This window comes from Nomascus leucogenys, chromosome 4, assembly GCF_006542625.1.
Source record: "Nomascus leucogenys isolate Asia chromosome 4, Asia_NLE_v1, whole genome shotgun sequence".
In the NCBI taxonomy this organism is placed as follows: domain Eukaryota; kingdom Metazoa; phylum Chordata; class Mammalia; order Primates; family Hylobatidae; genus Nomascus; species Nomascus leucogenys.
In genome coordinates this window covers 35,758,552-35,779,698 of record NC_044384.1, presented here as the reverse complement: position 1 = coordinate 35,779,698, position 21,147 = coordinate 35,758,552, and the positions used below count along the sequence as shown (strand labels likewise).

At 37.8% G+C, this 21,147-nt stretch overlaps 1 pseudogene; it reads left to right on the top strand.

Moving 5' to 3' along the window:
• Positions 1–13,404: 13,404 nt before the first annotated feature.
• Positions 13,405–14,088, top strand: LOC115834640 (annotated as a pseudogene).
• The last annotated feature ends 7,059 nt before the right edge of the window (positions 14,089–21,147 follow it).

Genomic DNA, 21,147 nt, shown 5'->3' with positions numbered 1-21,147 from the left:
TTTTGAGATATGTTCGAACAATATCTAGTTTATCGAGAGTTTTGAACATGAAGGGATGTTGAATTTTATCAAAGGCCTTTTCTGCATCTGTTGAGATAGTCATGTATTTTTTTTGTCTTTGGTTCTGTTTATTCAATGGATTACAATTATTGATTTGCATATGTTGAACCAGCCTTGCATCCCAGAGATGAAGCTGACTTGATTATGGTAGATAAGTTTTTTGATGTGCTACTGGATTCAGTTTGCCAGTATTTTACTTGAGGATTTTCACATTGCTGTTCATGAGGGGTATCGACCTGAACAGGTCTCATTGCTGTGTCTCTTCCCAGTTTTGGTTACAGGATAATGCTGGTTTCATAAAATGAGTTAGGGAGGAGTCCCTCCTTTTCAATTGTTTGGAATAGTTTTAGAAGGAATGATGTCAGCTCCTCTTTGTACCACTGGTGGAATTCTGCTGTGAATCCATCTGGTCCTGGGCTTTTTTTGGTTGGTAGGCTATTATTGCCTCAATTTCAGAACTTATGGGTCTATTCAGGGATTTGACTTCTTCCTAGTTTAGTCTTGGGAGGTTGTATATGTTCAATAATTTATCCATTCTTCCAGATTTTCTAGATTATTTGCATAGAGGTGTTTATACTATTCTCTAATGGTAGTTTGTATTTCTGTGGAGTCAGTGGTGATATCTCCTTTATCATTTTTTATTGTGTCTGTTTGATTCTTCTCTCTTTTTTTATTAGTCTAGCAGTCTATCTATTTTGTTAATTTTTAAAAAAACAGCTCCTGGTTGCATTGATTTTTTTGGAGAGTTTTTTATGTCTCTTTCTCCTTCAGTTCTGCTCTGATTTTAGTTGTTTCTTCTGCTAGATTTTGGATTAGTTTGCTCTTGCCTCTTTAGCTCTTTTAATTGTGATATTAGGTGTTGATTTGAGATCTTTCTGGCTTTCTGATGTGGCCATTTAGTGCTGTAAGTTTCCCTCTTAGCACTGCTTTAGCTGTGTCCCAGAGATACTGGTACATTGTCTCTTTGTTCTCGTTGGTTTCAAAGAACTTCTTGATTTCTGCCTTAATTTCATTATTTATCCAGGAGTCATTGAGGAGCAGGTTGTTCAATTTCCATATAATTTTATGATTTTGAGTCAGTTTCTTAATCCTGAGTTTTAATTTGATTGCACTGTGTTCTGAGAGACTGTTTGTTATGATTTCAGTTCTTTTGCATTTGCTGAGGAGTGTTTTACTTCCAATTATGTGGTTGGTTTTACAATTAGTGTCATATGGCACTGAGAAGAATGTATATTCTGTTGATTTGGGGTGGACAGTTCTGTATATGTCTATTAGGTCCACCTGATCCAGATTCTTCTCTTCTTGTTAATCTTCTGCCTGTTAATTTTCTGTCTCATTGATCTAATATTGACAATGGGGTGTTAAAGTCTCCCACTGTTATTGTGTGGAAGTCTAAGTCTCTTTGTAGGTCTCTAAGAACTTGTTTGATCATCTGAGTGATCCTTCATTGGGTGCATATATATTTAGAATAGTTAGCTCTTCTTGTTGAATTGTTCCCTTTACCATTATGTAATGCCCTTCTTTGTCTGTTTTTGATCTTTATTGGTTCAAAGTTTGTTTTTTCAGAGACTAAGATTGCAACCCCTGCTTTTTTTGCTTTCCATTTGCTTGGTAAATTTTTCTCCATCCGTTTATTTGGAGCCTATGTGTGTTTTCGCACTTGAGATGGGTCTTCTGAATACAGAAACAGATAGGTCTTGACTCTTTATCCAATTTGCCAGTCTATGTCTTTTAATTGGGGAATGTAGCCCTTTTACACTTAAGGTTAGTATTGTTATGTGTGAATTTGATCCTGTCATCATGATGCTACCTGGTTATTTTGCACACTAGTTGATGCAGTTTCTTCATAGTGTCATTGGTCTTTATATTTTGGTGTGTTTTTACAGTGGCTGGTACCGGATTTTTTCTTTCCATATTTAGTGCTTCTTTCAGGAGCTCTTGCAAGACAGGCCTGATGGTAATGAAATCCCTTAGGATGTGCTTATCTGGAAAGGATTTTTTCTCCTTCAGTGATGAAGCTTCGTTTGGCTGGATATGAAATTCTGGGTTGAAAATTCTTTAAGAATGTTGAATATTGGCCCCCAATCTCTTCTGATTTGTAGAGTTTCTGCTGAGAGGTCCAGTGTTAGTGTGATGGGCTTCCCTTTGTAGGTGACCTAGCCTTTCTCTCTGGCTGCCCTTAACATTTTTTCATTCATTTTGACCTTGGAGAATATAGTTATGTGTCTTGTGGTTGATCTTTTTGTTGAGTATCTTAGTGGTGTTCTCTGTATTTCCTGAATTTGCCTGTTGGCCTGTCTTGCTAGGTTGGGGACGTTCTCCTGGATAATATCCTGAAGAGTGTTTTCCAGCTTGTTTCCATTCTCCCCGTCTCCTTCAGGTACTCCAATCAATCATAGGTTCGGTCTTTTCACGAAGCCCCATATTCCTTGGAGGCTTTGTTCATTCCTTTTTATTATTATTTTTCTCTAGTCTTATCTGCATGTCTTATTTCATCAAGATGGTCTTCAAACTCTGATATCATTTATTCCACTTGGTCAATTCTACTATTGATACTTGTGTATGCTTCGCGAAGTTCACATGCTATGTTTTTCAGCTTCTTCAGGTCATTTTATGTTCCTCTCTAAACTGATTATTCTAGTTAGCAGCTCCTCTGACCTTTTATGAAGGTTTTTAGTTTCTTCACTTTGGGTTAGAACATGCTCCTTTAGCTCAATGTGGTTTTTTATTACCCAACTTTTGAAGCCTACTTCTGTCAATTTGTCCATCTCATCCTCCATCCAGTTCTGCACCTTCGATGGAGAGACATTGCGATCATTTGGAGAAGAGGCACTCTGGCCGCTTGGGTTTTCAACGTTTTTTTTTTGTTGTCATTGTTGATTCTTTCTCATCTTCGTGAGTTTGTCTAATTTCAATCTTTGAGGCTGCTGACCCTTGGATGAGTTTTTATCGGGTGATTTTTTATTGTTGTCGTTGATGCTGTTGTTGCTTTCTGTTTGTTTTTCTCTCAATGGTCAGGTCCCTCTTCCGTAGGGCTGCTGCAGTTTTCTGGGGTTTCACTTCAGGCCCTATTCATCTGGTTCGCTCCTGCCCCTGGAGATGTCACTCACAGAGGCTGGAAAACAGCACAGATAGGTGCCTGCTCCTTCTTCTGGGATCTCTGATCTTGAGGGGCACCAACCTGATGCCAGTAGGATTGCTCCTGTATAGGATATCTTACAACCCCTGTTGGAGGGTCTCACCCAGTTGGGTAGCATAGGTAACAGGACCCTTTTAATGAAGCACTTTGTTCTTTGGTGGAAGGGATGTGCTTCACTGAAGGGAAAGCCACTGGTCTGGGCTGCCCGGATTCCTTAGAACTACCAGGAGGAAAGGCAAAGTCTGCTGGTCCACAGAGACTGGGGCCACCCTTCCCACTAGGGTCTCAGGCCCAGGGAGATCTGGGTTCTGTCCCTGAGCCTCTGGCTGGAGTTATTGGAGTTCCTGCAGGGAAGCCCTGCCCAGTGAGGAAGGATGAGTCAGGATCAGGCCTGAAGAGGCACTCTGGCTACAGTTTGCCACAGCCAGTGTGTTGGGCTATGGTGGCCACGTCTTGGGACCAAGCCGTACAGCCTTCCTGGCTCCAGCAAGGAAAAATCACAGCTTGGAGCTATAGAAATAGATGCTGCCCTTCCCCTGCCCAGGGAGCTTAGTGTGTTAGGCAGCTGTGAGTCCCAGTGCTGGCTGCTGACCCTCCCCTGAAGAGCTCAAACCTCTTAGACAGCAGGTAGTGGTTGCTCTAGTGCTGGTTGCCCCTCTCCCCAAGTACTCGGTAGGCTTAAGCAGATTCCAGCTGAAATGCTGTTGAGAATCTCCGTGGCTCCGTGGTTGGGATGCTAGGCCCTAGTGGCATGGGTTCACTAGTGGGACTTCCGATCCATAGTTTGCACAATTCTGTGGAAAAAGCATGGTTTCCCCTGCTGTGCTGAGTAGCACACTCACTTATAACCTCCCTTGGCTGAGGGTGGGGGCTCCCCTGCCCTGTGTAGCTCTCAGATGGGTCACTGCACCACACTGCTCTTCCTATATTCCAGTGGATCACATAGCCTCCTAGTCAGTTCTGATGAGAGAACCTGTATACCTTGGTTGTGGGTGAAACATTCACATGCTTATTGTGGTTTTCAATGTTGTCTTTTTTTTTTTTTTTTTGAGAAATGGGAAAAACCATCCTAAAATTGTATGGAACCAAAAAAGACTCCCAAATTCCCAAACTCATAGTAAGAAAAAATAACAAAGCTGGAGGCATCACACTTCCTGATTTTAAATTATATTACAAAGTTGTCATAATCAAAATAGCATGGTATTGGCATAACAGTAGACTCAGAGATTATTGGAGTAGAATAGAGTGCTTAGACATAAATCTTCAGATATCTATTCAACCAATCTTTAAGAAAACTGTCAAGAACACACAATGGGAAAAGGATTGTTTCTTTAATAAATGGTGCTGAGAAGACTGAATATCCACATGAAAAATAGTAAAAGTGGATCTTTATTTTACACCATACATAAAAATCAACTAAAAATGAATTAGAGATTTAAACATAAGCCCTGATATTGTAAAACTCCTAAAAGAAAATATAGGGACTAAGATCCTTGACATTGGTCTTGGCAATATGTTTTTAGGTATAATACCCAAAGCACAGGCAATAAAAGCAAAAGTAAACAATTGGGACTATGTCAAACTAAAGAGCTTCTGCACTGCAAAGGAAACAACTAACAAAATGAAAAGGCAACCTATAGAATAGGAGAAAATACTTGCAAACCATGTATCTGATAAGGGGTCAATATTGAAAATATACAAAGAACTCATATAACTCAATAGCAAAAAAAATACTAAAAAGCCCCCCAAACAAACAACCTGAATAACATGATTTTAAAATAGGCAAAGGATCTGAACAGACATGTTTTTAAAGATGACATACAAATCTCCAGTAAGTATATATGGCAAGGTGCTCAACATCACTAATCATTGGAGAAATGCAAGTCAGAACCACAGTGAAATATCAACTCACACCTATTAAGATGGCTACTGTCAAAAAGATGAGAGAATAAATGTTGATTAGGATGTGAAGTAAAGGGAACACACATATTGCTGGTGTGAATGTAAATTGATACAACCATTATAAAAAGCAGTATGGAGTTTCCTCAAATGATGAAAAATAGAACTATCATATGATATCACAATCCCACTTCTGAGTATATAGCCTAAGAAATTGAAATGTGTATCTTGAAGAGAGATCTGCATTCCCATGTCCATTGCAGCATTATCCATAATAGCTATGATAAGGAAACAAAGCAAGTGTCTATCAACAGATGAATGGATAAATTATCCTGTATGCATATAATGGAATGTTATTCCACCTCAAAAAATAAAGAAATCCTTTCATTTGTAACAATGTGGAAAAACTTGGAGGACATTATGCTAAGTGAAATAAGGCAGACAGAAAAAGAGAAATACTATACAATCTTACTTATATGTGGAATCTAAAAAACGCTAAGCCTAGTGAAACAATATAACAATTTTTGCAAGTGGCTGGTGGTAGGAGAAATGGGGAAATATTGGTCAAAATGTATAAACTTTCAGTATAAGATGAGTAAGTTCTAGAGATGTAATATACAGCATGGCAACTACAGTTTATAGTAGTGTGTAGTATACTTGAAATTTACTAAGAGAGTCGATCTTAAGCATTCTCACCACATATACCAAAAGGTAACTATGTGAGGTGATATATATGTTAATTAACTTGATTATGGGAATTATTATACAAGGTATGCATTTGTTGATTATAGCTCAATCAAACTGAAAAAAGAATACAATGGATACAATAGGCATTGTTGTAACAGATTTACATATACTAACTTAATTTGTGGTCTCCAAAGTTCTAAATATAAGAAAAACTATTATCTCCTTTTTAAAGTGAAGAAAATTGAGGCATAGACAGAATAGATTATTAGGCTAGATGACATATCCAGCAATTGATAGACCTTAAAATTGAAGCCAGGCATGATCTTTACCATTCTCAGATGCCACTTTATGCCTTACTGATTTGTTCATTTATATTTATGACATACACAGCTTTTAGTTTATATTAGTTATGGCTAATAGCAAGATCCAAAAAGCAGATGTCAAGGGACGATTTTGTTGTTCCAAGATTTGGTTGGAGATGCCTGTGTGAGGGATGATAGGAAGTGAGCCAAGAAAATCTGTGAGGATTGTAAAACCGTGATACATAGCTGTTTCCATGTGTAGAAGAGATGGAATAAATATCGGGGTGGGAGAAAGTATTCTATATGGCAAGGGTAACCAAAGAAAGTGTGATCAAGCCATTGAGAATCTTCAAACCAGTGTTGGCCATCAGAAGAGTTCTTGTCTTCCTGGAACAGGTCAGCCTTAGTATTGCCCTGCTGAGGTGTGGCCTCAGCTGGGTAGACATAAATTCCTGAGTGCAACAGCCGGTCAGTTACAGTTAATCTTTAGGGTTGGAGGTTGGCATGACAGAGAAAATTCTCAAGGCTGCCAAACAGTTTAATTATATATACATTTTTACTACCTTTAAATTGTTTCCTACATATTGATCTTATTAATCTTGATAAAAACAGAAACAAAAATGGAAAACATAATAGGTGCTGAATAATAATTTGGTGGTTGGCTACTTTGTTCATTGGTTTGTTAAATAATATATTCAAATATTTTTCAATGGAATGGACTATTTAAGGTGATAGTTTCTAGAAATTTATCTTTAAATTCCTGCATTGAAACCATTTCTTCCATAGAAATTCACTGTGCAAAAATTCTGTTTTTAAACCTTATTTTTTTGTGAGATCATAGGGAAATTAGAGAATATTTGTCCTTAAATGTCATTTTCAACAAAGAAAATAACTAAGGATAACAGGAGTTAGATTTTCCCAATATCACATTATGAGTTAGTTCTAAAGCTACAATGTAAATCTCAAGTCTGGCTTTCAAGTCTAGAGGTACACTATCATGCTGATGCTTTTTCATACTGGCTACATTGCCTTATCTTTATGACACAGAAAATACTGATTTCTGGATTAAAATATATGCATCCCCTACCCCCATTCTTTAGCAGAACAAGCAAGCTAAACATTGTTAACCGTTAACCTTTTTGTTTGCCTGGTAGAGGAGATGAGAGAGGGTAGCAGGCAATGAGGCCTTGGGGTCTGGAGAGGCACCAATATAGTTATGCTCCTCCAGCTCTCTGAACTGGCAGCTGAGTCTGAGGTTGACAAGGAGGGTGTGTAAGGCATCTGTGGGTCACCAAGCTGCACAAAAATTTCACTTATTTGCCAGTCAACTGGGGCTGTCAACCAGACCATCAGCATAGCCAGTTCAGCCTGTGACCCTTTCAGGCAGAGAAGAAAAGGTTTGACTTATTGGGAAGCCCCAGTCTGATGAAAGCTGCTTTCCTGTGTCTCGCATTCAGAGTGCTTTCCTCTGCCTGTCTCTCCTGATAATTGTGAGTATCACTGAGATGAATAAATAGTGATGGCAAGGCTGTTATTTCCATAATCGCATATTCTGACCTCTGGATGGGGAGGCAATGATTGCAGATGGATTCCCCAAACACATACCAAGCCTTTTCTCTACCTTCCTCCCACAATATTGACTTCCATGGTTATACAGATTACTCATCTTTTTTCCCCCCATTACATAAGATTCAGCTGAAAATTTGAATGACTGACTTATTCTACAACTCTTATTTTCACATAAGAAACCAGTAGCTCTGTCCCCAGTGCCACTTGATTCAAATACAAGCAAGTAATAACATTTGTTGAGAGTTCTGACCTATCCCAGCAGCAGATGAAACAAAGCAAAAGATGTAATATATACTTGTCTGCAATTAACATGTATGAAACTTAAATGAGATTTAAGAAAAAATGATAGAAATGGAGTAGACTATCATAAAATATTAAATGAAAGATGATCCAAAAGATATAAAAAGCACTAATGGTAATATTACAATGATAGTATTGGAAATAAATTATATAAACCTAGGAAAATCAAGCCCATTTTATTTAAGACTTTTTTCACTAAAGCTTCTGAAGGTGAGTAGAGCAAAATTATTTTTGGACTAAATTAAATGAACTTATTCTTAGGTAAATAGTTTTGTGAAATTTTATATATCCATAACATGTCAGACTTTGGAAAAGAACTTTAGTCTCTTGACTTCTATTCTAATAATGTACAACAGAGAGAATTATATTATTGGCTACAGTTATTACAATCTATCATATCAATGTTGGGAGTTGAGAAATTAAAGTCAATGAGCAAATATTTACAGAATACTTTTAATCTGGGTCCATTTATATACTAAATGTACTGCAAGACATAAGACAATGAGAACATATTGAGAATATCCTTTGGACTTCACAGAGGTACCACACAGAGCATACTCTAGGGTCATTTTCCTAGAGGTAACAGGTTGATTATTCACCATAACTTCCAGATAGGCCAAATCACAAAAGTATTCCTTGACAATTTCCTAAACTTCTGGTACAATATTTTGAAGGTTGAAAAAATTTAATTTCCAAGAATTCTAATGAGCCTCTAACTAAAGCCCATGACATAACTAGAAAGGAAAAAACAGAGAAATCATACTCTTTTCTTACATATTAGGCTTGTAGTCATGACCTTGAGGCTATAAATATCCAGATAATCCATTGTTCTGTATTCAATAAATGTTTCTTAGATGTGACATCGGCCAGGCACGGTGGCTCATGCCTGTAATCCCAGCCCTTTGGGAGGCCGAGGCAGGCAGATCACAAGGTCAGGAGACTGAGATCGAGACCGTCCTGGCTAACACGGGGAAAACCCGTCTCTACCAAAAATACAAAAAAATTAGCCAGGCATAGTGGTGGGTGCCTGTAGTGTCCCAGCTACTCAGGAGGCTGAGGCAGGAGAAAGGCGTGAACCCGGGAGGCAGACCTTGCAGTGAGCCTAGATCATGCCACTGCACTCCAGCCTGGGTGGCAGAGCGAGACTATCTCAAAAAAAAAAAAAAACAAAGTTGTGACATTGATTGGATTTTAAAGAATAAGCACATTTAGACAACTGAGAAATAAAAAGCATTTCAAAAGAGGAAGCTGTGTTCAGTGAGAGGTGTTCAGTACCTAACACGTGCCCAATATAATTCTCTGCTGGGTTTGGGAGACTATTTGGATGAGAGAATTTTAGAGAAAGATATCTGCTGAGATATTGGATCATCAGTTCTCACTACTAATTTCAGAAACCTAAGTTTTTCTTCTTTTAAAATATTCTATAGGAAGTCTGAGGAATGGTCAAATAATATTTTTGTGTACAGGTACTTAAGACCAATAATCAATTTGAAACCTCTAGAATGACCCTAGGGAAGATATGTCTTGTCTGTGTGGGGAATTACAGCACTAAAGGCCAATGGAGAGGGCAAGAATCAATACCAGGAGTGTTCTTCTCTCCTACTTTCATATTTCTGTACATGATTTTTTTTTCCAAAAGGGAAGAGAAGAAAAAGTGGCAAAGATAGAAAGCTACCCCCATTGCGTAATACTAAAAATAAACAGTGTGCAATGTTTATTTCACAAGAAATATTGTAGGCATGTTTCTTTTAATATCATTCCACTTGCAGTGGACACTCATATACCACCACAGACATAAATGCCTCAAGTGTTTCCACAGGGCTCCTTCCCAATTGCAGGAGGCACAATTTCCCAATCTCCCCTTATACCCTATAAACACATGCTCTCAAATGATTATCATCTTATGAAAAATCATAAATAAATTCTTGGCTAGGTGGTTGCACTGGGTCATGTAAAAATCTCTGGAGAGAAAATCCAACAGGCATGGGACCCAATATTACTAGCTGTGTATAAGATTTTAGGCAAACTAAGATCCCTTTGGATTTTAATATATGTGAACATTGGAGAGATGATCTCTGAGGAATTTCCAGCTTTGAAACTTTATAACATTACCGGAGAGAGAGATGTTCCAAATGAATGAGTAAATATGAAAGTTCTTTGAATATTAATATGTACTTGATAAATGAGTGCTATGACAACCATCCCATGAAGTGCACTCACAATATGCTGAAAGCAAACTGGGTTCTAGAAGAAGATTGAATAGAAATTTTACTGCTTGCTGGCATCATATGCTTTTTGGACTCTGGCATTTGAACTGCCCTGATATATCTATACTCTGTTTTGCCACTTCCATCTTCCAAACATGGGGGATTAATCTCAACATTCAGGCCTCACGTGACCACTGGGCTCTATCTCCAAAGACCCTAAAGCAGGAGTTTGAAAAATCACCCCCAATCATGGAGATTATGAAGCCATTCTCACATCGATCTGCTTTTTCAACAGAAAAAATAAAAATTCAAACATCACGTTATCCAGGACTATGTCTGCATCCACTCCCTACTCCCCCATCCCCCATCCCCACCAAGGAGCTATGTCTAACCCCCTGCCACTCCCCGACCCTGCTTTCTTTCTCTGTCTTGCCTGTTATTTCCATCATAATGCAGCAAGACTAACAATGCGGGCACGGTGCCAGCTCCCATTGCTGCCTGATGCTCTGATGGGCTTTAGATGTGAGCACATGTTGAGGGGACATTTAAATGATGTTTGTGTGCTGCACAGTCAGGAAAACAACATTTCTGCACTGGCTCCTTTGATCTCCTAAAAGCCAACTGTCATAATACAAAAAGATTTTTAAATGGGTATAAACAAATCCAAGTGGCTCCAGCCTACATCACAGAGTCTACATGGCTCCGTTGGCTCCTTCAGGTTTGCCTTTCCCCACATCTTGGACTCAATTAGTACATTTCAAGTACACCTGGGTTCCAACAATATCCTAGAATTAAAAGTGAGAGAAAAACTAAAATCCTTTCTACTAAGAAGTCAGTTTCTCCCATTAGAAAAGTCTGGGAGACCTTTCTGTCACAGATTAGTAGCATCTCTGGGGCAAAACAAAAGATGGGCTTCACTTTAGTTTGCACCTAGTGCAAGTGTCAAAAACACACAGCAACAAATTGTGATTACTTTGCAGGTTGACAGATTTATTTGAAGTAAATTGGAGGTAGGAATGATCCAGGAAGAAATAAGAGTCAGAAGACTATACAAACGAAATGCATGACCAGGAGAAAAAAAAAGGCATTTTAGCAGAGACATCTGCATGAGAAAAGGAAAGGGAACAAAAGCATGATATGTCCATATGATCTAAGAGTGGTGAAAAAAGAATATACTGGGGCACATATTTCAAGAGATAGCTAGGGAAGTGGTAAAATAAACTTGTTTGGGATGTTTGGAGTCAGACTGAAAGAGGATGAGAGCCTTAAATAAAAATGCCAGTGAGGTTGCAGATGACGGAAGAGTGAAGGATGAGGTATCTATGGGAGGGGTAGGATCAGCAGAAATTGAGTGGTGGTAAAGAACTATAAAAACTTTAGTTGGGACTACTGAATGAAACGTAGAGCTAAAAATAGAGAAAAATAAAGTGATTTGGTGAAAAGTTAAGTCTCATTTGTATTGTGTCAGATATACCCGTGGAACAGGGCCATGGAAAATTGACAGCACCTAAAAATACAGGTCTGGGTATAGGAAAGAGAAAGGGTGAAAATTTGATGACAAGCAAAGCAACAAAACTGGAACTTAAATTTTGCGTAGTTTAAAAAGAGTTGGGAAGTTCCAGGGATAGAGAGATGAGGAGAATGCTCAGTGTGATAGAAAATGATCAGTCTGAAATAAAGGAGACAGAAGGGTGTTGGGCATAAAAACTAGGACAGAAGAGCATTTTATGGAGTGTGTACTCAACATGGCAGATGTCACAATCCCAATAGTATGAGAAATAAAGAGGCTTGTTGGATTTGGCAATTTGAGGATTACCAGTACAATGAAGAGTTTAATTTTAGGAGAGAGAGGAAAAAGCAAAATCCAAGAGGACCAGTGGATGAGAGATAATGAACCAGAGATTTAGGTGGTGATTAATCTTGAAAACAAGTTTCATAGTAAAGAGAAGACCAATAGTTTGATAACTTTGTAGTTGAGGGAAGAATATAAGTGAGGGGGAAGTAAGTAGCAAGTGGCAGAAAAAAGATTGAAGTATATCACGTCAGTTACTAGCAAACCTCTATCATCCCTTGGTATAAATTTTGGAAGACAAAATGTCTTATGTACTCTGGGTTATCCTTCATTTCTCAAATCGGGCCCATTAACTGTTAGAAATCCCCTAGAATCCGTGACCACAGTTCCCATTGATATGATGCTGTAACCTGACCCAGGCCTCAGGAGAGAGGGCATAGTGTATTTGTACCACCTGCCCAGAGACCAAATGAATGGCTCAGTGTCTATTAAGATGTGGAGTAGCTAAAGGAAACTGGAAGGGAAATCAGAAGCTGAGCTGACGGGAACAAGCAAACGTGACTATTTAACAAACTTGATGTTATATCTGAGTTGTCCTGTGCTGAACACAAACAGAAGAAAGAGAATATATACCAAGGATGTCAGGCTGGTAATAAAATTAGGATCCTGGAGTACGACAAAATCAGGAATCATGATGTCTGGCAAAAGAGAGAGACAGACAAGAATGGAACAATAAAGTAGGTTATTAGGAGATGATGTAAAATCTCAAGAGTACTAGATCAAGTGAAGAGACAAGTAGCAATTCCAGTATTCAATAATTACCCGCTGTAGAATTGTGGTTGGTCAGGATACCAGGAAATTATTTAAAAGTGAAATTATGGAATCTCTGGTTATATCTCTAGTCAAATTCACCCAAAGTTAGTTAGGGAGAAGTAGAAATGGAGACAAATGCGGGTAAAATGGAAATTTAGACAAGAGGAATGATCAGCGAGAAGAAAAACCTCCAGACTTGTGCAGAATGGTGGCACAGATGTGACCAGTGGCAGGACTTTTCTAGTAATATCATTTATTTGTACATGTTTTATTTAATTGTGATTTTCTTTCATGTCATCCACATAGTATCAATGTTAACAAAAGCAAGGGTAGAAATAATCATCATCATCTGCAGGTGAGAAGAGGATGAACCAGCATACTGAAGTAATTATCTCAGGACTGAAAGGGCCTGCAAACCAACCAGAAGAGTTGGTAGTATCAATCCTGTTACTGGCAATGGGCCTGTGTAGCAGATATTTTAAATATTGGTGACTTTTCCCGTGGTTTTAAATGATCCCTAGAATATGTAAGAGATGTACTATTAACATAAGGTTTAACTTTCCCCGCAATCTTATCTGTATGGAATCCCATTGTGAAATCAGGAGACTGTAAATCTCTAGGACTACCCACTTTTGCATGGCTTCCGGTTGTGTTGTGGCTCTCAGAACCATCATAAAAAAAGAAGAAAGTACACAAAACGTGGAGCTGTACCAAAGTCAAATTTAGGCAAAATGATATCTTGTAGAGTTAAACTTTCTCAGAAGCAGTGAAAAATGATTGTATCAACTACCAAAGAAAACAATTCAGAAATTACTTGCATGGAAATAGTTTTAACCCCCCCTTCAAAAGCCCCCAAACCAGTATATGTATTGAAATTTACATAAATGTATGGGCAAAAAAGCCTGTTACTGGCCATAGTTCAGGAAATCATGTCAAAAAAGTTTGTTTTAAAGAAATTAAAAATTTTCAGGCTCCAAAAGTTGTGAGATGTTCTACCCACAGTACCCCAGGAGCAGAAAGTAGCCACATTTCAGATTTACCATCTCTGGACAGTCCCAATCCCTGGCAATCTTCTTAAATGACTGCTCTTTCCATGGTAGCCCCAGTCACTTTCACATGTATTGTAGAAGAACTACAACAGGAAGCAGCTTTATCTGAAGTTGAGAAAAAACCTTGGCTCTGATTCAAACTGAGGAGGATGGAGTACATGATTTACTGGTTTTCTATCAGGCATTTGGCAACCCTGAGGAGTTTGTCATTGTTGAAAGGATACCACAGGGACCACTGGCAGTACCTATGTGGAATAGGCATGGATATTAGTTCACTGTGGGGTTGAGATACATTTTTCAAATTATGATTGTTAGTATAAAGAAAAGCTGAGGAAAAGAGTTCTTATAAATTTAGTAATATCATATTAAATAGAATAAGAAAGGTTCTAATTTCCTTACTGTGGTTTAAGCATATAGTGTTTGATTAAAAAGAAATTCCTCAGAATTGTGATTTTAGTAATTTTTCATGTAAAAATGTATAAGAGGAAAAACTTATTAGGTTAAGATTAAATTGGATTGTTTCTTCTGAATAACAATCTGAATAATCTAACAAATATATGAGTAACTGAATTGTAAGACAGAAGTATAAAAAATAACTGTTTTAGACCTTAAAAGATATTTCCAAATATTTGTTGTCACTATGCTTTATAACATAACACTGAAGAGTTTAAAGTACGGGCATCAGTCATTAATCTAACCTATTAATGATCAGAATTTTGTGTTTGCCTCAATGGTTGTATCACCGTTCTTGTTGCTTTTTTCATAGGCTATGAGCATGTTCTAGGTTTAAAGATTGATCTGTTCAAATGCCATCTTTCATTTTAGATGGCACATTCTCCATTTTGCATTAAGCAATGGAGTATAGTGGACAGGGAATAAGAACACTAATTATTCTAAACCGTTTAGTTCAAGATAATAGTTTGTAAGATTTAGAGTCATCGTGGGCTTTGATTTTGTTTTCACTAGGATGGAGGATCTTACAATAGCCTAATTGTGACAAAATTAGTTTCTGAAAGTGTTAACATTTTCTAAAATAAATGTTTAAGTATAAACATAAGAAATAGTTTGGAAAAGAGTTCTCATTACCTTCACAATATTGTATATTCAGAAGTTCTCTGAGCCTATTTTGTATATCTAGAAACAGAAATTAATTTCTTTATAGTATACTATTTGGTTTGAGTGTTTAAATCTTTTTAAAAATGTTAAATTTATCCTCTAGTACCTAGATAAATTGGGAAGGTTAATGTTCTAGTTTCTGAAAGATAAGCCTAGGGGAACACACAGCAATTCACTGCTATAATTTAGCTGGAAAAATGACTTAAAAAACTCAATATTTCAGGTTTAGCTCTACCCATGTTTAGTAGACATGTAAGCAAATGTGCTATAAAAAATAATTTTGATCCATTTCAAAAACTCTTATCAGTGCCCTAAAATCATTAGTCATCAAAACTGGAGTGTTGGTCAAATGAGTTTGAGTCTAGTACTTTTTTCTTTGGTCTCCTACTTCCTCATAAATTCCAATGCGTTTTTTTATTTTAGATTAAAGCAGAATGGTTAGGAGCCTGATATGACAAATACAAATATTTCATTTTCTTTTCTCTTGCCTCCTTTTCTCTCACATTAAAGTTATGACAGGCTTAAAATTCTATATTCCAAAGTGAAAAGCAATTTCTTTGCTTCTGCCATCCAAACTTCTTAATGAAGAACTAATGGGATCCAGAAGTATTTCAAAAACTGAAACAAATCCCATGACGGCCAGATTGACCTGCTTCTCCCTGAGCATTCTCTCCTTGATCTGCACACACCATACAAACAAGCCAGCAGCGAAGTCACATGTCCCTCTCCTTCCCTGTCACTACCTCGCCCAACCTCACTTCCTGTTCCTTTTCTTCCCCAGATCTTTCCTCATTTAGGAAATTAGACTTTAAAAAGAGACATTCCATGTGAATCGTTCTGCAAATGGAACTAGTCCTTCAGAGCAACAGCCCTCCATCTTTATGGGGGAAATGGAGTGAGTTGGGATGGGGCTTGAGGAGAAAATAAAAATGACCAGCTAAATCTCAGATTTTTTTCTTAATTACCAAAAAGAAAGATGAACTGTTTTGTGAATGGAAGAGCCTTCCAGAAGACCAAATAAGTCTTCTATAAACTGATTTCCCTTCCTGACTGTGATTTACCGGACTGACACCTAATTTGTTCTGAGCACAGTTGATGCCTCAGACACAATGGCGGATGACAGCCCACATAACCTCTCTTTCAGCTTTCATCTCATAGATTCCATTTGAAGTTGAGTTCCGACAAGAGAGAGGCACAGAATTAATATTACCTTGGATCGGCTCAGTCTCCAGAGGGAGCAGCAAAATCTTTTCTGGAAACAATAAACCCTTTAAACATGACAAGGGGAATGGGACCTCAGGAGGTCTCTGAAAGTATCTATTATTAAAGAGAGGGGAAAACCCTCGTGGATGACTTTGATTTTTTTTTTTTTTTCTCAGCAAAAGCAGTGATGAACTAGTGCCAGTTTTACATACAAATTTAAAGATCTGGGATGGTTTATGTTAAATCTCTCTTTCCCCTACTCCTTAGCATATTAAGTAGAGAAAAAGAAATCTTTATGAACTATATTTCTCATGACATTAATATTTCCTTTCTGTTTAATCTGTACTAAACAAAAATGAAATAAAAATGGAAAATTTTCACAACAGAAGCCAGAGAGGAAAAACATGTTATATCCAATCACATATATATAAGGTCAAATTTAATGATCCAAATATATGTGTGAGTATCAAGAATCAGAGAATATTTTAATTGAAACTTAACAGTGTGAATTTCCACAAAATTCAAACAAGAAGAAGTACAGACACAAATATGCCTATATAGAGAATGCATATCAATAGCAATATCTTACATTAGTACAATAATTTTTAAAAACAAGTACATTGACTCGCTTGACACTTAGCACAGATGGTCTGATATTCTTTAAATCTTTTTGTCAAATAACATATAATAGCTCCTCTAACTATAAAAGAATAAGAAAATAATGCACAGGCAGGCTCAGGATAATACACTGTGTGTTGAACCTGGAGTTAAAAATTATGTTCTTTTGTCTTAAACTTCCTACTTGTACAAATTGAGTATTCTTCTGGGCCTCAACATCCTTGTCTGTAAGATGGGTATAATCATAAATATTTCACAACATTCTTGAGAATCAAATGGAATCATTTATATTAGTTATAAATAACTGAACATCCTTGCTGGGGGCACTCAGGAGCATTGTGGCTCAGGCTTAGGATGACAAGAACACTGGGCCGAGCATGGGATTGGGTAGGCTGATGCATAGAGCAAAAAGGTCTTAAAGTCCCCATTCTGGTGGTACTAGATCAGAGTTAAAAGGAGAAGGGTGACAACTGGCATCCCACTGGAATTGAGGGAAGTGATATTTTAATCATCTGTTGCAGTAGAGCAATAGCATTACCTCAAGATTTTCTGGCTTCTAATGAGAGATGTTTATTATCTCACAATTTTTGTGTGTCAGTAATGCAGTCAAGGCATAGCTGAAAGCCTCTGTCTCAGTCACTCACAGGCTATAACCAAGTTATTGACCCGGGCTGCACCCATCTCAAGGCTGGCCTGGGAAGGATACACTTTCAAGTTCAGTTGCTTGACTAGTGGCAGCCTCAGAAGATCCTCTTCTGAGCTGATTTAGGTACTTGTTGACACACTTGGGGGTTTTTCATCAAGTAAAGGCAACTGTGGCAGAGATGCTTTCAACATCTTACTTGTTGTTGACCCCATGGGATAGGTCCTTCAATACAAAGAGCTGCTACAAGAAGAGTGTTGCAATTCACCTTCACTTACCAGGTGCAAAGAAACTACAAGGAATGGCACAAACCAAACCCATTTAAGTACCCAACTTCCCCACTCCTCAGCATTCTCCTTTAAAGAGAAAGTGGACCATTAGAGTAAAGTGAGCTGATATTAGCAATTTCTCTCAAAAAGCCACTTCCCTGGCATGTCCTGGGGTCAGGACACACTAACTTGAATTTCTTACACACTGTTAATTGATTTTCCTGAGGGATCACAAATTATTTATTCAAGAAAGATTCCATGATATTCGCCAGATAAGAATTAATGAGGCAAGAACATAGAACCACACACTTAAGAAAATTTTCTGCAGTCAAATGGGATTAAAAGTAATTTAGGATCTGGGTATAGATCCCTGTTTCCAAGAAGAAAAATAATGTAAAATAACCTGAGATTACCATAAAGCATGACCTATATGGGAAGAGCTGATCTCTTAATAATTTAATTTCTTCAGGTTGAAAGTAATACCATTAAGGATTTCAAATTTAGTTAAATTACCTACAGTATTTTCTTAAGCTATGCCTTCCATTTACAAAGCACTTTTACACACATTATCTGCACCTAATTTCAATGGTAGGAATTTCCCCATTGCAGAAGCACATTAGAACTTCCCTAAGTGAAAAGTTTTGCCTAGATTTTTATTCTCATTACCATACTACCTAACCACATTCTTCCCATCACACACATACACACACAAATGCATACATGCATCCCCACACTTCACCTGAGCTACTAATACCTCAGCTCTCAGTTTAACCCTCACTTTGTTTATGGGGGCTCTCAGACTGAAACTTAGAAAGGGGAAAGGCCACCCTCAATCCAATTACATCAGCACCGTGTAGGAAAAGGTGAGGCATTTATATATTGTTAAAGCTTCTCACATGATTCCAATGTACAGCTGGCATTGAAAATCCTACTCTAGATCCATGAAGATGAGAAATAAACCAGAGTTGAAAGGTTATGGTATGGAACCAGTGCTGGTTTTATTCAGACCCAGGAAACCTAAAGCTTAAATATATTCTACCTTGTGAGAAGGTTTCAGTTTCATTTATTTGGACTATGAGTTTCCAGAGGATTGTATGCCTTTTCGTTTTTAATATCCCCAGAGCATATAGTTCCACCTTAGCTATGTAATAAGCATTAGTAGACTTGAACAAACTAGCTCTTTTTCAGCATCTCTTCAGTAGGTTATAAAATATAGAAATATTTAGATCTGACTCCATATCAATAGAATTAGAGTTTAGGGATTTAGATAATTTTGATACTATTACTTGATGAAACATGTGTCTAAAAATGAGTTCAGTGTGAAGGGACCTTTGTGTTCAATTAACTTGAAAATTTACCTAGAGAAGGATTCACATGCAGTATAGCCTGAGAGATGCTTGAATATTTCTAAAAATGTTCACCATTTTTCCTTCAAGCCTGCATCACTGTTAGACCACTGTGATTGTTCACCATTCTTGCCTATATTGTTTGAAAGAGTTTTTCAACATAACTAACATTTATTCATTGCTGTCATCTTGCAAACATTTTTAATCAGTGGAAGGATTACAGTAGTAAGCATGATATATTTGCTGCATTCAAGAAGCCAAGGGGTGTAAACAAGTAAAAGGGAAACTAAGATAGTATGATAAATACTATTCAAGAGGTTCAAAACAAGATGATAAAGACCCGTTTCTAGAAAAAGCACATAATTCCATCTTGGAGGTGTCCAGGAAGGCTTCTTAGAATAAGTAAGCATGCAGATGAGGCCTGGAGGGTTAGTAATGGTCTTCTAGGTGAAATGTGTATAGGTGCAATAGGAGTGGGACTTGGCAGGAAATAAGAGAATTGCAGAGCAGTATTCTAGGCAATTTCTTCTGGTGTTAAGGTGACAAACCATCCTGGTTTGCCCAGAGTTTTCCTGTTTTTAGCACTCACTGAGGTCCTGGTAACCCTTTAGTCTCAGGTTGTTCATCCTAGAAGGTCAAAACACTCACTGAGTGTTTTTAGCACTCACTGAGGTCCTGGTAACCCTTTAGTCTCAGGTTGTTTATTCTAGAAGGTCAAAACTGTTTCACCAAAAAGAAGGTTGTTAATAAAACTCCCCACTGGTGTTCAGCCTCCATCCACATGTATGTTTATCTTGTGCACATTCAGGACGGCTCCAGAAAGTAGGAATGGCATGATTTAAAGGGATGCTAGAATGATGAAGAGAAATTTGGTCAGTTTTACAATCCTGCTCATGTCTTCAAAATCTGTGTGTCTTTTGTTTTGTTTTGTTTCGTTTTGTTTTTTGAGATGGAATCTCACTCTGTGGCCCATGCTGGAGGACAGTGGTGTGATCTCAGCTCACTGCAACCTCCACCTCCCAGGCTCAAGCAATTCTCTCACCCCAGCCTCCCGAGTAGCTGGGAACGTAATCCTGAACCACCATATTGGGTTTATTTATTTATTTATTTTTGTATTTTTAGGAGAGACAAGATTTGCCATGTTGCACAGGCTGGTCTTGAACTCCTGAGCTCAGGTGATCCACCCGCCTTGGCCTCCCAAAGTGCTGGGATTACACGCGTGAGCACTGTGCTCGGCCTCTGTATGTCATCTTTAATGAAAATGCCATAGATAGGGAGCTGATTCCTATGCAATTCCTATGCTAGAAAGGTATGCTGGATCTAGTCTTGGGGAAGACCTCAGAGAAATATTCAGAATAGGGAACTCATCAAACCCAACAATGGTTTCACCAATCTCAGTTGCTGATAAGAAAAGAGCTTGTGTGACTGGTTGGTCAATTCCAAGATTTAAATATTGTCTCAGAGACAAGACAGATGTGATGTTATGCCTTAGAATTTCTTGGAACAGAGTTTAATGAAAAGCTCTCTTTTAAGTGGCCATGCTAGTGAGATTTTTAAAGTTGATTAGTTGACAAGACTACTTAGCATATTAGAACACTGGATACTACAAAGTTAAAGATTAAAAAGAATTTTTTCTCCTACTGTCTCTCACTTAATTGCTTTCTGCAGCTTGCTTGAAACAGCTGTCTCCTTATCCTAATGAGGCTCGACTGCTGGCATGGAATATTCAATGCCATTTTTCAAATGTGATTCATGGAAAAATAAAATTTCCATTTTCTACAACTTTCCTAGTAGATGTGGAATTTGGAGACACATGCTGAAGGGGAAACACTGGTAATTCACCACTGCCTGAGCTCCATGCCCTAAGAGAAAATGAGAATCTTCCATGTACCGCCTTGCATTAAAGTGGTAATGACTTATTCTGTTATTCTTTTAATGGATATTTTCATTTTAAATGAGACTTTCAGGAAAAGGATGGTGTTTAAAGAAATCATTTTCTTAATTATTTTCATACTGAAGCAAGTTGAAAGTGCTCAATGACCTATTTGCATTCACAGGGGAATATTATGATAGAAAAATACGGATGGCTTCCAGGAGAGGTAATCCTAGAACTCACTATTTTGATGATCTTTATA